We start from the raw sequence: 10718 nt of genomic DNA, 5'->3' as shown, positions 1-10718 counted from the left end.
TTATTTAAGGAGGGCTTGTGCCAGGTGCTGCTGTCCTGCTGCTCTTTGCTGGCTGCTGAGGGGCTCAAGAGGGAGAAGGTCCTCCCGGCTCTTTAGGGATTGCCCCGCGCTGCGTGGGGCTTGCCTGGAAGACAGCAGCCGCAAGACGGGCTTGATTGCCAGACAGGCTCCCTGCTTGTTGGGCTGGAAGGAGCTTCCCTCCCTTCAAGTCAGGAGGGAGAACCTGTAATACCTTAAGCTCAGTTTGGGCTACAGCAAATGATTTATTTACTTCTTGAGATCTAACCAGGCTTAACCAACAGAAAAGAGATCCACTTGTAATCTACTGTGTTATGCTATTTATTATTTATAACTGTAAAAAAAAAAAGTCTGGTGTTGAATTATAGTATTTTTTTATGATTGAAACCCTTTTTTATGTTTCATGAGTGCTGGCTAGTATTGAATAGGCAACCTTGTCTGCCAAAAAAAAAAAAAAAGAAGGTATGCTTCCCCTTTTAAATGTTTGTGAATATCCACACGCTCTTTTTTTTTGTCAAAATCCAAGTTTGGGGGTTTCTCCCTCCCCCTTTGGGTAAGATTATAGCACTGAATTTGACATGGGATTGTGCTGACCTGCAAAGCACAGGAACCTCTGCCAATGTTTGTCTCTCTGAGGAGGGGAAAGAGGGGAAGGAAGGCCTGCAGGGAAGACTTCATTCTAAAAGAGGACGTTTCCTTTTCCGTACTTGGAGCATTTTGGTTTTGAAAGTGTTTGTTTGGAATTGTAATAAGTGCTACATTTTGGGCCAGTTGTGCCTCCGTTCTTGTAATCTCACTGGAGAGTTAGTTTCCCCACTTCCAATAAATATTGTAAAATATTCGGTGACACCTTTCCTTGTCCAGCAGCACGAATGGTTCCGGGAACCGAGTACTGTACACGCTTAAACGCAGACACACCTGTTGTGACTGCTTATTTATTGGTACTTGAACCCTGGGGAGGGAATTTTGATCTTTGTCATTTTCTCTTTCTTTCAGTACTTTTTTATTCTTCTTGCTCTTTGTGTTTGGAAAAGAGGTTCCCGGGGCTGCAAAGCTTAGAACTCGCCTTGCGGTCTGGCTGGGTCTCAAATTCAAGTGGCTTGGTGAGACTTCCTGCTTTTAGTTGATTTTTCATCCCTTTCAGTCTCTGCAGGTGACTTGTGACCCGTAACTGAGCCCCAAAATTTATTTTGCTAAGTGAGAAATTTGTTCAGTTTTGCCCCACTTTACGACCTTTCTCACCACGGTCGTTCAGTGAATCACTGAAGACGTTAAGCGAATCGGGCGTCCCCCGTGACTTTGCTTGTCAGAAGGTCGCAAGAGGGGATCACGTGACCCCTGTGGGACACCGCGACCGTCATAAATATGAGTCGGCTGCCAAGCATCCGAATGCAAGTCACATGACCACGGGGATGCTGCAACGGTCACAAGTGTGAAAAATGGCCGTAAGTCACTTTTTTGAGTGCCGTTGTAACTTCGGTCACTAAGCAAACTGTCGTAAGTTGAGGACTACCTGCATTTACAAGCATCAACTCTTGAAAACACTTTGGCTTCTACACATAACTAAAATGGGCATGGATGACAAAGCCAAAATACCCAGTGATCTAAATTTTAACCTTTTTTGCCATAGAATTATTTGTCTACAATCCTATGGAGTTGCCTGCTTTTCTTGAGCCTCTGTTGTCCGTCTGCAGACAGGAGCTCTCAATTCGGAGACCCCCTGCCTGACACTCAGGGCATGGTGCTCTTGCTGGTCCTAAACAAAATTAAGCAATGAACATGTTTTCAGATATGCACATTATACATTATGTACTATAGATGAGGCATATCAAACTTGCGGCGTTGCGCGGTGTATTGCGACTTTTTCCCCGTTGCCGACAATGGGGTGGGTGCGGTTTTGGTGTGATGCATCCGGCCTGTTTGACATGTCTGCTATAGTTTGACATGTCTGCTATAGATAGTTGTCTGCTTATGACCGCAGTTGAGTCCAAAATTGTAGTTGTAAGTCCAGGCATCGTTTGATGACCTGATTTTTCAACATTTCTTGCATCCGTCATTAAGCAAATCTGCTTTACCCAGTGACAATTTTTGCCAGAAGCTGGAAAAAACACCAGAATTTGCAGTCAAATAACTGCAGTCACTGCAGACCGCCATGATGGGGTGTGCATCTAGCATCACTTTGAAATTGGGTCATCAGTAGCTTCTGACAGGTCTGTCATGACGAGTTACTAATCAACCGGTCGTAAACTGAGAACAATCTGCAATAGAGAACCAAGCAATAACTGGCCTTGTATCTGATCCATTTCTGTGGCCACAAGAGGGCACAAAAAACATGTCGAAAATAGCTTTAAACATCTACCGTACTATATGTTGGTTTGAAAAAGTGGTCACCAGAACAAGTCTTGTTTGTACCTAGGGAACCATAAAATGCTGTGTGTTTGCAGTGAACCCTCTGGAAACATCCTCCAATATTGTAGTTGCAGCTGTTGTGGGGTATACTAGGCAAGTTTGTCTAGACTCTAGCCTGATGCATAAGCAAACCTAATTCTAGAATTTCAGAGAACGGATTCCAACAGGTTTTACCTCTGCTTCCCACTGTGCTGCATTGCATTGGCTTGTTTTAGTTAGCACTGGAACTTCAAAACTCCAGTGCCTGATTGATTACATGCCATCGAGTCATTGTTGATCCTTGACCAGATAGGTCAACCTTCTCCATGATGACCTGGTCCTTCCGGTCTTCCAGAGCTGCATCCATTTGGCATTGCAACCTTCGTTTGTGCCCAGCTGATCATCCTCTTCTCTTTCCACGTCTCCCAGCATTAGAGCTTCTCCAGAGAGTCAGATCTCCACATAATGTGTCCTTAGTTGGATCACTGGAGCCTGCCCAGAGTGAAAACTCTGGGCCAACTTGTTGGGTGACCCATTGGTTTGTTTTCTGGGCCGTCCAAAGTATTCTCAGAAGTCTTTTCTAACACCAAAGTTGGACTGTCAGTACCCTTCCTGGTCTGCTTCTTCAAAAGTCCAACTCGCTTGCCGGATTCGTTTCCGTGGAAAATTGCTCACAAGAACGAGGTCGCTCTGACCTTGTTTCCAATTCTGCTTGGCATCGAAGGACAATAAGCTTAATAGAGATGTCCGTCTTCGTGTCATTGTGTCGTGACTGAAATCTCCACCTCCAGGTTTCCTCTTTTCCCCTTCAGTGTCTTTATACTAAAATTTGGGCAGACAAGGGGCAGGTATGCTCCTTCAAAAGCACACCTCTCCATTTGCAAAACCTGCAGAAGTCTGGCAAACAATTCTTCCCAAAAGGGCACAGATGCTTCTGTAGGGGGGTTGGCCTGAATCCCAAAGAGGACACGAAGTCGGCTTTGTTCAAAAGCGCACAAGTACATTCAAGCACAGGCAGTCCTCGGCTTACGACCTCAGTTGAGCCCAAAATTTCCGTTGCTAAGTGTGACATTTGTTAAGTGAGCCTTGGCCCCATTTTACGACCTTTCTTGCCACCGTCGTTCAGTGAATCGCTGCAGTTGATAAGTCAGTAACAGCTGTTAAGTGAATCAAGCTTCCCTTTAACTTTGCTTGTCAGAAAGTTGTAAAGGGGGATCACGTGACACCCCCCCCCCCGGGATGCTGCGATCGTCATAAATATGAACAAATTGCCAAGGGTCTGAATTTGGGTCACCTGACCTTGGGGATGCTGCAATGGTCGTGTGAAAAATGGTCATAAGTCCCTTTTTTTAGTGCCGTTGTAACTCCTAAGGGTCACTAAACGCACTGTTGTAAGTCGGGGACTACCTGTAGAAGCTGGGGTGGTGTTTGCCCCATGTGCATGGCTCCTTCACATCAGCTCTGCCCACGATACTCAAGTGGCCTTACAGACCAGTTGGGATTTTTCTTCCCCGCACCTCGCTCTTCCGGTCCACGGCGTGCCTCCTCCTGCAGAAGCCAGGCGGGCTGCTCCGGAGCTGCCCTGCTCCAGAAACGCTTCCTAAGCAGGCCGATCTGCAGTGGGGCCGAGGCTAAATTGGGAGCCACTGCACCACAGCACCTTGGGCGTAGAGCTCGCCCAAGTCAGCAATTTTATCTTGGATGATTCATGCTTTTTCCAGCCGTGCCTTTCCTCTCTCCCTCGCTCCCTCCCTCCCAGGCTGCAGACACAGGTCCATCTGTTCAGGATTCTCCCCTTCAGGGGAAGTTCATAATTGTATGTGTGTGATAACAAGGCTTGAGTTACAGAAACGAAGGCGAAAACCAACCCCTTCCCTCACCTCCGGGTTCTCCCTCTAGCGGCTTCTCACTGCTATGAAAGGCCCTCCTTCCACCCCCTCTTCTCCCTCCCCCTCCCCGGTGCAGGATTCCCTTGCTATGTCATTTCTGAGCCGGTCCTTGGGAAGGGAAGGGTCAGGTTGAAGGAATCGACGATCCAAGTGGAGCCCAAGCAAGCATTACAGATGGGCAAGCCGCGAACAGGGTTGGCATTAGCAAAAAAACCGAGCGGTTAAACACAGGAAGTGGGCTGTGGACCACAGTGACGTCACGCAGCTGGTGGTGCTATTTTTATTCCCCTGGGTAATTGTAAACTCGGAGTGAAAGGTAACAGGGAGAAGGAGGAGGGATTTTGAAGGGACGGGAGAGGGGGGATGAGGTCGAAGCAACAGGCCAGCTTTAGGCCAGCAGGTTGCTTGCCTGAGGGAGAAATTTGCACATGTCTGCAAGCATCTGGTAAGCAAGGAATGGAAGTCATCTGGATGCATCAGGAAATTAGGTTAGTGGATCTGTATCAAGACTCAAGTCAAAACTCAAGAAATCTTGGTTGAACCTTTGAAGAGTCTGCAAGTCCCCATCCTTACATGGGGAACAAGCTTGGGTTAGCAACCCAAAGGTGCTTTTCCTAAAGGCAACTATGTTGGGTTTTTCCTTGAAAACATTTTGCTTCTCATCCAAGAAGCAACGGATGGAAACTAACCAGGGAGAGAAGCAACCTAGAACTAAGGAGAAATTTCCTGACAGCGAGAACAGTTCACCAGTGGAACAGCTGGCCTCCAGAAATTGTGGGTGCTCCATCACTGGAGGGTTTTAAGAAGAGACTGGACAGCCATTTGTCTGGAATGGTATAGGGTCTCCTGCTTGACCAGGGGGCTGGACTAGAAGACCTCTAAGGTCCCTTCCACCTCTTATTCTATTCAGGCTTCTTCAGAACTAAAGAATTGAGAGCGGAAGTGAAGAAGCTTCTTGGATGAGAAGCGAAACGTCTTCAAGGAAAAACGAAGTCCAGCTGCCTTTTGGAAAAGCACCTTTGGGACGACGGGAGGGCTGAGAACCTCCACAGAGAAGTGGAGCACTTGGCCTACCAGCTAAGAGATAAGCAGCTCCACTTCAACAACGCCCGGCCTTAATTCCCAGCTGCGGAAAATGTGCAACAAACCGATATGGAGGGAGACCATTACCTCAGTCTCTTCCCATTTTTTTTATTTATGGCTTGTGGGTTTATGTACCAAGCTCTATCCCTGCAGACACCCCATCCATCACTATCCTGAATCCATCCACTTTGCAAACACTGCCCCCCCCCTCCAACCCTCTAGTTTGAACTCTTTTTCTTTCTGCTAGAAAAGTGCAGGTAACGGTTCCTAAGGTATATAAGGCAGTTTACAAGGTTTGCCTCTATTCAGAGCTTTGGGAAAGAGGAGCTGCTCTTATTATAGTTGAGGACTCTCAGAAAGTGGCTCCGTGCCTCGTTTTTCTCCACCCCCTCTTGGGTGCAGGTCAAAAGTTTAGCCATTAAAAAGCACACACACACACACACAGTGCATACACCACACCACAGTATTTTTGGCTGCGTTCGCCACCGTCCCCAGAGGTTTGCATTCATAATAAATATAAATATAGAGTTCTACGGGCTCACAGCTGGTGCAGAAGTCAAAGTTGAATGGGTTTGCAGTCCAGAGGAACCGGAGGCTGCAAGTGGAAAGCTCACCTCTCCCGGGGGAAATAACGGCAACAAGTAATTGCCCGGGGTCTGCCTCAGGATGCCTTTGTTTTCGGATTCATGCTTCCCCCTCCAAGTTAAGTATGCAATTGGCAGGTTTTTAAAATGATGGGATGAAGAAAGATCTTTTTGCCCTTAAACAGACCCAGCGGAAGAAATAATTTTCTGGCTCTTACCTTAAAAAACTGCTTAGTAGGACTGGAAGAAAAGTGAAATTTCATTTCCACAATCCATTTCTCTATCCAACAGGTCCTTTCATAATTGTGTTCATCGTATTGCTCATCCATCGCTGAAGTGACATCGTGAAAATGGACTGCCCCCATTGTTGTTACGTTGGCGCAGAGATGGGATGATAGCGCGGGTAGAACTTCTTGGTAGCCAAGGGGGAAATACAAAAGTCACTGTGTATTTAAGTCTGCCTTTCCCCCTATAAGTAGATCGAGCCGAAGCTTAGTTGGGCCCTAAACATATTAGTATTTCATTTAAGATCGATAAATCTTACACAGATGAGCTTGTGACAAAAATGTTAATTTTTCAATTACTATAAAATTCTTCCTTATCATTTGAAAGCTACTTTGGTATCGTGGGGAAGGTGCTGGCCTAAAAACTAGGAGACGGTGAGTTCTAGTCCCACCTTAGGCCTGAAAGCCAGTTGGGTAACTTTGGGCCAATCACCAGGAGATTCTGAGTTCTAGTCCCGCCAAATATTTTTTAAAAAGGGGGAAAAATCTAATAATTAGTATAATTTAAGATCAAACACCAATAAACTTAATGGATCCACACTCTCCAGATATATTAAGCATCTTAGGAATTAAACCTTGAACTAGCAGAATATGTTATATTCTAGAAAGCTCTGAGGGAAATCTACCAGCAAACAGTGACTAACACAGGAAGAGACCTTTCCTATTAATTTTACAAAGTCGAGAGTAAACAAGGTAGCTGAAAGACAAGAGATCTAGCATTCAGATCACTATGACATAGGTAAGAGATTAATGGTGTTCTCAGTATTATGCTCAGTCAGCCAGAGGTTTAGACTGGACTTGACAGTTTAATCCACCTACTGAGTCCTTCCCAAGGACTTGGGGCAGGGAGTTCTAGTTTGATGGTATTCAAGATCCTGTTGCAGGATCAGTTGTTGTAAGCAAAGCTGCCTTTTGCAATTGACTGGGGGTGATTTTTGTCAATGCCAATGGGGTTCAAGTGATGCTCCAGATATTTTGGGATTGTACCCACTCTGGGTATTAGCCTGGCTTTCTTTTCCACTGCTATTTTCAGCTCTTTGTATTTTCTGTCTTCACTCTGTTTTATCTCTTCTCTTCTGCTGTATTATTATTTATCTGTTCACAACAACAAGTCACAGCTGCCAGTTCTTTAGCTGGTGTTGGCCTTCACACCCATCCATTACCTAACTTTTAGCGTTTTAGCAAGTGGCATGTCTCGAATTGCAGTGAAAAGAGTTTCCAAAATCGCAAAAAGCGAGAGAGCCACACAACACAAATAACGTGCAACCTATTGACGAAAAAGCATGTGCAGATAATTACACCGTTTCAAACAAACAAGCACCAAAGCCCATTCGCGTAGGTTGGGTTGGGGCGGAGGGGGGGGATTGAAATTAGGTGAAACTGCACAGAAACATTCTTTGGTTTTAATTCACGTTAATCCCTCTGAGGCAAAGTCTGCATTCTTCCAGAGCAGGAAGATAACAGCCTAAACAGCCAGCAGGAAGTTGTTCCTTTGCTCAGTTTCATGTTTAGCTAAATAACATCTTCCTCTTTCTTTTTTTTTTTTTGTCTTTTTTTTTTTCCTCCCTCTGGTTTTGACGGCAGAAAGAAAAACAACTGGGCCGCTAGACCATCTTGAAAAAGGAAGTTGAAGAGCAGAGCAACCGGAGGCCGGCTCCTCGGTGGGTTTTACGGACGGAATAAAAGCCACCCTTGCCTGACAGCAGAGCTCTTGAGTTTGGGATGAGAAATCAGGGCTGGTCAATAGAATTTGCAGACTCGTTTCTGGATAAGAGACATTCCTCACTTTTGCTGATCAGGAAAAAAAAAAAAATCAGTTGCACAACCAGGCCTTAGCAAGCAGTTTCCCTTTCTCCTCCTTCCAGTAGGTCTCTCTCCCAGCCCACAACTTATCCCTGGAAGTGATGAGGAACGCTTCAGCAGCTGCTCCAAAAACTTCAGTTTTCAGTGTTTCGCCCATGGCAAAGAAGATCGTGTCAACCACCGGGGTCTCAGCACCTTGGCAGCGTGTGTGTGAAGCAGTTTGCTGCTCTCTCGACAAGGACAAGATTAGCAGCTTTTGGCTTTAGGTCAGGGTTTCTCGACCTCAGCCCCTTTTAAAAGGTGTGGACTTCGACTCCCAGAATTCCCCCTCCGCTCAGGAATTCTGGGACTTGGTGTCCACCAGTACAGGGGGAGTTGCCCTCCAAGCATGCCCAGAGTCAGGGACACCAAGCTGAGCAAGGAGAAAGGCTGGTCTGGACGCAAGAGAGACGCCAACTGGTAACCTGGGAAAAGAGGGCAAAAGAGGTGTGTCCCATTGCCATTACACATTACAGTAGTGCCATTGCCACAACTGGGCCCAACATTTCTCTTGCTAAGCGAGACTGTTGTTGAGTTTTGCCCCATTTTACGACCTTTCTTGCTACAGTTGTTAAGTGAATCCCTGCAGTAACTGAATCTAGCTTTCCCTCCAACTTTGCTTGTCAGAAGGTCGCAAAAGGGACACAGCAACTGTCGTTAAGGGTGAAAAACAGCCATAAGTCACTTTTTAGAGTGCCGCTGTAAGTCTGAATGGTCACTAAACGAACGGTTGTAATTCGAGGATTACCTACACAAGGTTTTGCTGGCCCTGTAATGAAACACCTTCCTTCTGAACGGCCTCGTGGCCTTTTTGAGCCGCCGGGCAGAAGGACCAACCGCCTCACCCCCACTTTCCATGCCTGGGCCAAGAAGCAGGAACCCCATCATTAAAAGTTGCAGTGGGAAAAAACCTCTTGACGAATCTCGCTCCAGGACGTGCAGCCCAGTCGCCGTCCACCACAACACCACAAGCCCAGACAGACAGAGGCTCCCTCAGAAAGTCCATCCATCATCTGGTGGGTTTATTTCAGCCTCCGGTAATGTGTCAACTCAGCCATCCTGCGGTGGTGGATCTCACACGCTTGGGGGCTCCGGGCTGGGAGACCCCAGGGCTGTTTCTCTCTGGAGCGGAAGGGAGGGGGTCTAAAAAGGCAGCCAAGGACAACCCCATCACTTGCCTCTCCTCCTTGCCAGGCCTTCAGACGTTGTGGGTGCTTCATCGCTGAAGGTGGTTAAGAAGAGGCTGGACAGCCACTTGTCTGAAATGAGATAGGGACTCCTGCTTGAGAAGGGGGCTGGACTAGAAGACCTCCAAGGTCCCTTCTAGCTCTATTCTTATTATGGATAGAATAGAATAGAATATCTTTATTGTCATTGTGTAACTCACAACAAAATTAAGTGCTGTCAACAGTGCACACTACACTATTATGTGGAGAGAACACACACAACAACAGACACCAAATACCACGGGAGGTTCTCTGGGGTTTCTGCTCTTCTGAGTGTTTGACTCTTCTTACAAGAGAGAAAGGACTGAGCCTCTCTTGAAAGTGTGTAAAAACAGCCAATACCACGACCTGAATCCCATCCTGTGGGGGCAAAAGGGTCTGGATCCCGCAAATTAGCCCCTTTGAGGTACCTTGGTTGAAAAGGTTTTGCCCTGTGGTGCAGGCCTGTGGCTCTGTACAGGCAGCCCCCGACTTACAACAATTCCTTTAGTGACTGTTCAAAATTACAGCGGCACTGAAAAAAGGACAGTTTCTTCACACTTGTGACCGTTGCAGCATCCCTGTGATCACGTGATCGAAATTTGCACGCCTGGCAGTTGACTCACATTTATGACGGTTACAGTGTCCCGGGCTCACGTGATCCTCTTTTGTGACCTTCAGTCAATGGGGAAGCTAGATTCACTTTAACAACTGTGTTCCTAACTTAACAGCAGTGATTCCCTTAATTGTGGCAAGGGAGGTCCTAAAAAGGGGCAAAACGCAACAAATGTCTCGCTTAGCAAGAGAAACGTTGGGCTCAGTTGTGCTCGTAAGTCAAGGACTACCTATGATCCTAGCATTTTGAGGGGCCTTCCTGGGTCTGTCCACTTGGGCGCTCTGCTTAATGCTCACAGTGCAGACACGCATTTCCGGCCCCTTCCGCCATTAAAAGGAGGACTTAGAATAGAATAATAACTTTATTGTCACTTTGAGTGTACACTAACCGGCATACATTTAAATGAAATTTCGTTGCATCAGCTCTCAAAGGGTCACCGCCTCCGATATACGCCATAAATACGACCAACATAAATACATACATACAGAATTATGCCTATACCTACATATATTATACGACACAAGAGAAACAACAGTCTAGTTCGGGTTATGTATATACGTGCATGGCGAGAACAACGAATCTTGATTTACTCCCCGATCAAAATCCTCTGGATTTTCCCTTGAAAAAAGGCCATTCTTTAAAGCTCTTCCTCACCGACCACCCTCTGCTGACTGCCCCCCTGGGTGGGAGTTGTCCTCCAGCACATCTGGAGCAAACAGCTGTATCCGATGTTCTGCAGGGGGAGAGACGCCCCGCGAGGCGGAGGGGCAGGAGGGGGTCGGCAGGGGCCGCCTCTGCTTGGGGGGGGG

Source organism: Protobothrops mucrosquamatus, unplaced genomic scaffold (genome assembly GCF_001527695.2).
Source record: "Protobothrops mucrosquamatus isolate PMUCROS unplaced genomic scaffold, P.Mucros_1.0 scaffold4, whole genome shotgun sequence".
NCBI classification, from domain to species: domain Eukaryota; kingdom Metazoa; phylum Chordata; class Lepidosauria; order Squamata; family Viperidae; genus Protobothrops; species Protobothrops mucrosquamatus.
This window is presented reverse-complemented; position numbering follows the sequence as displayed.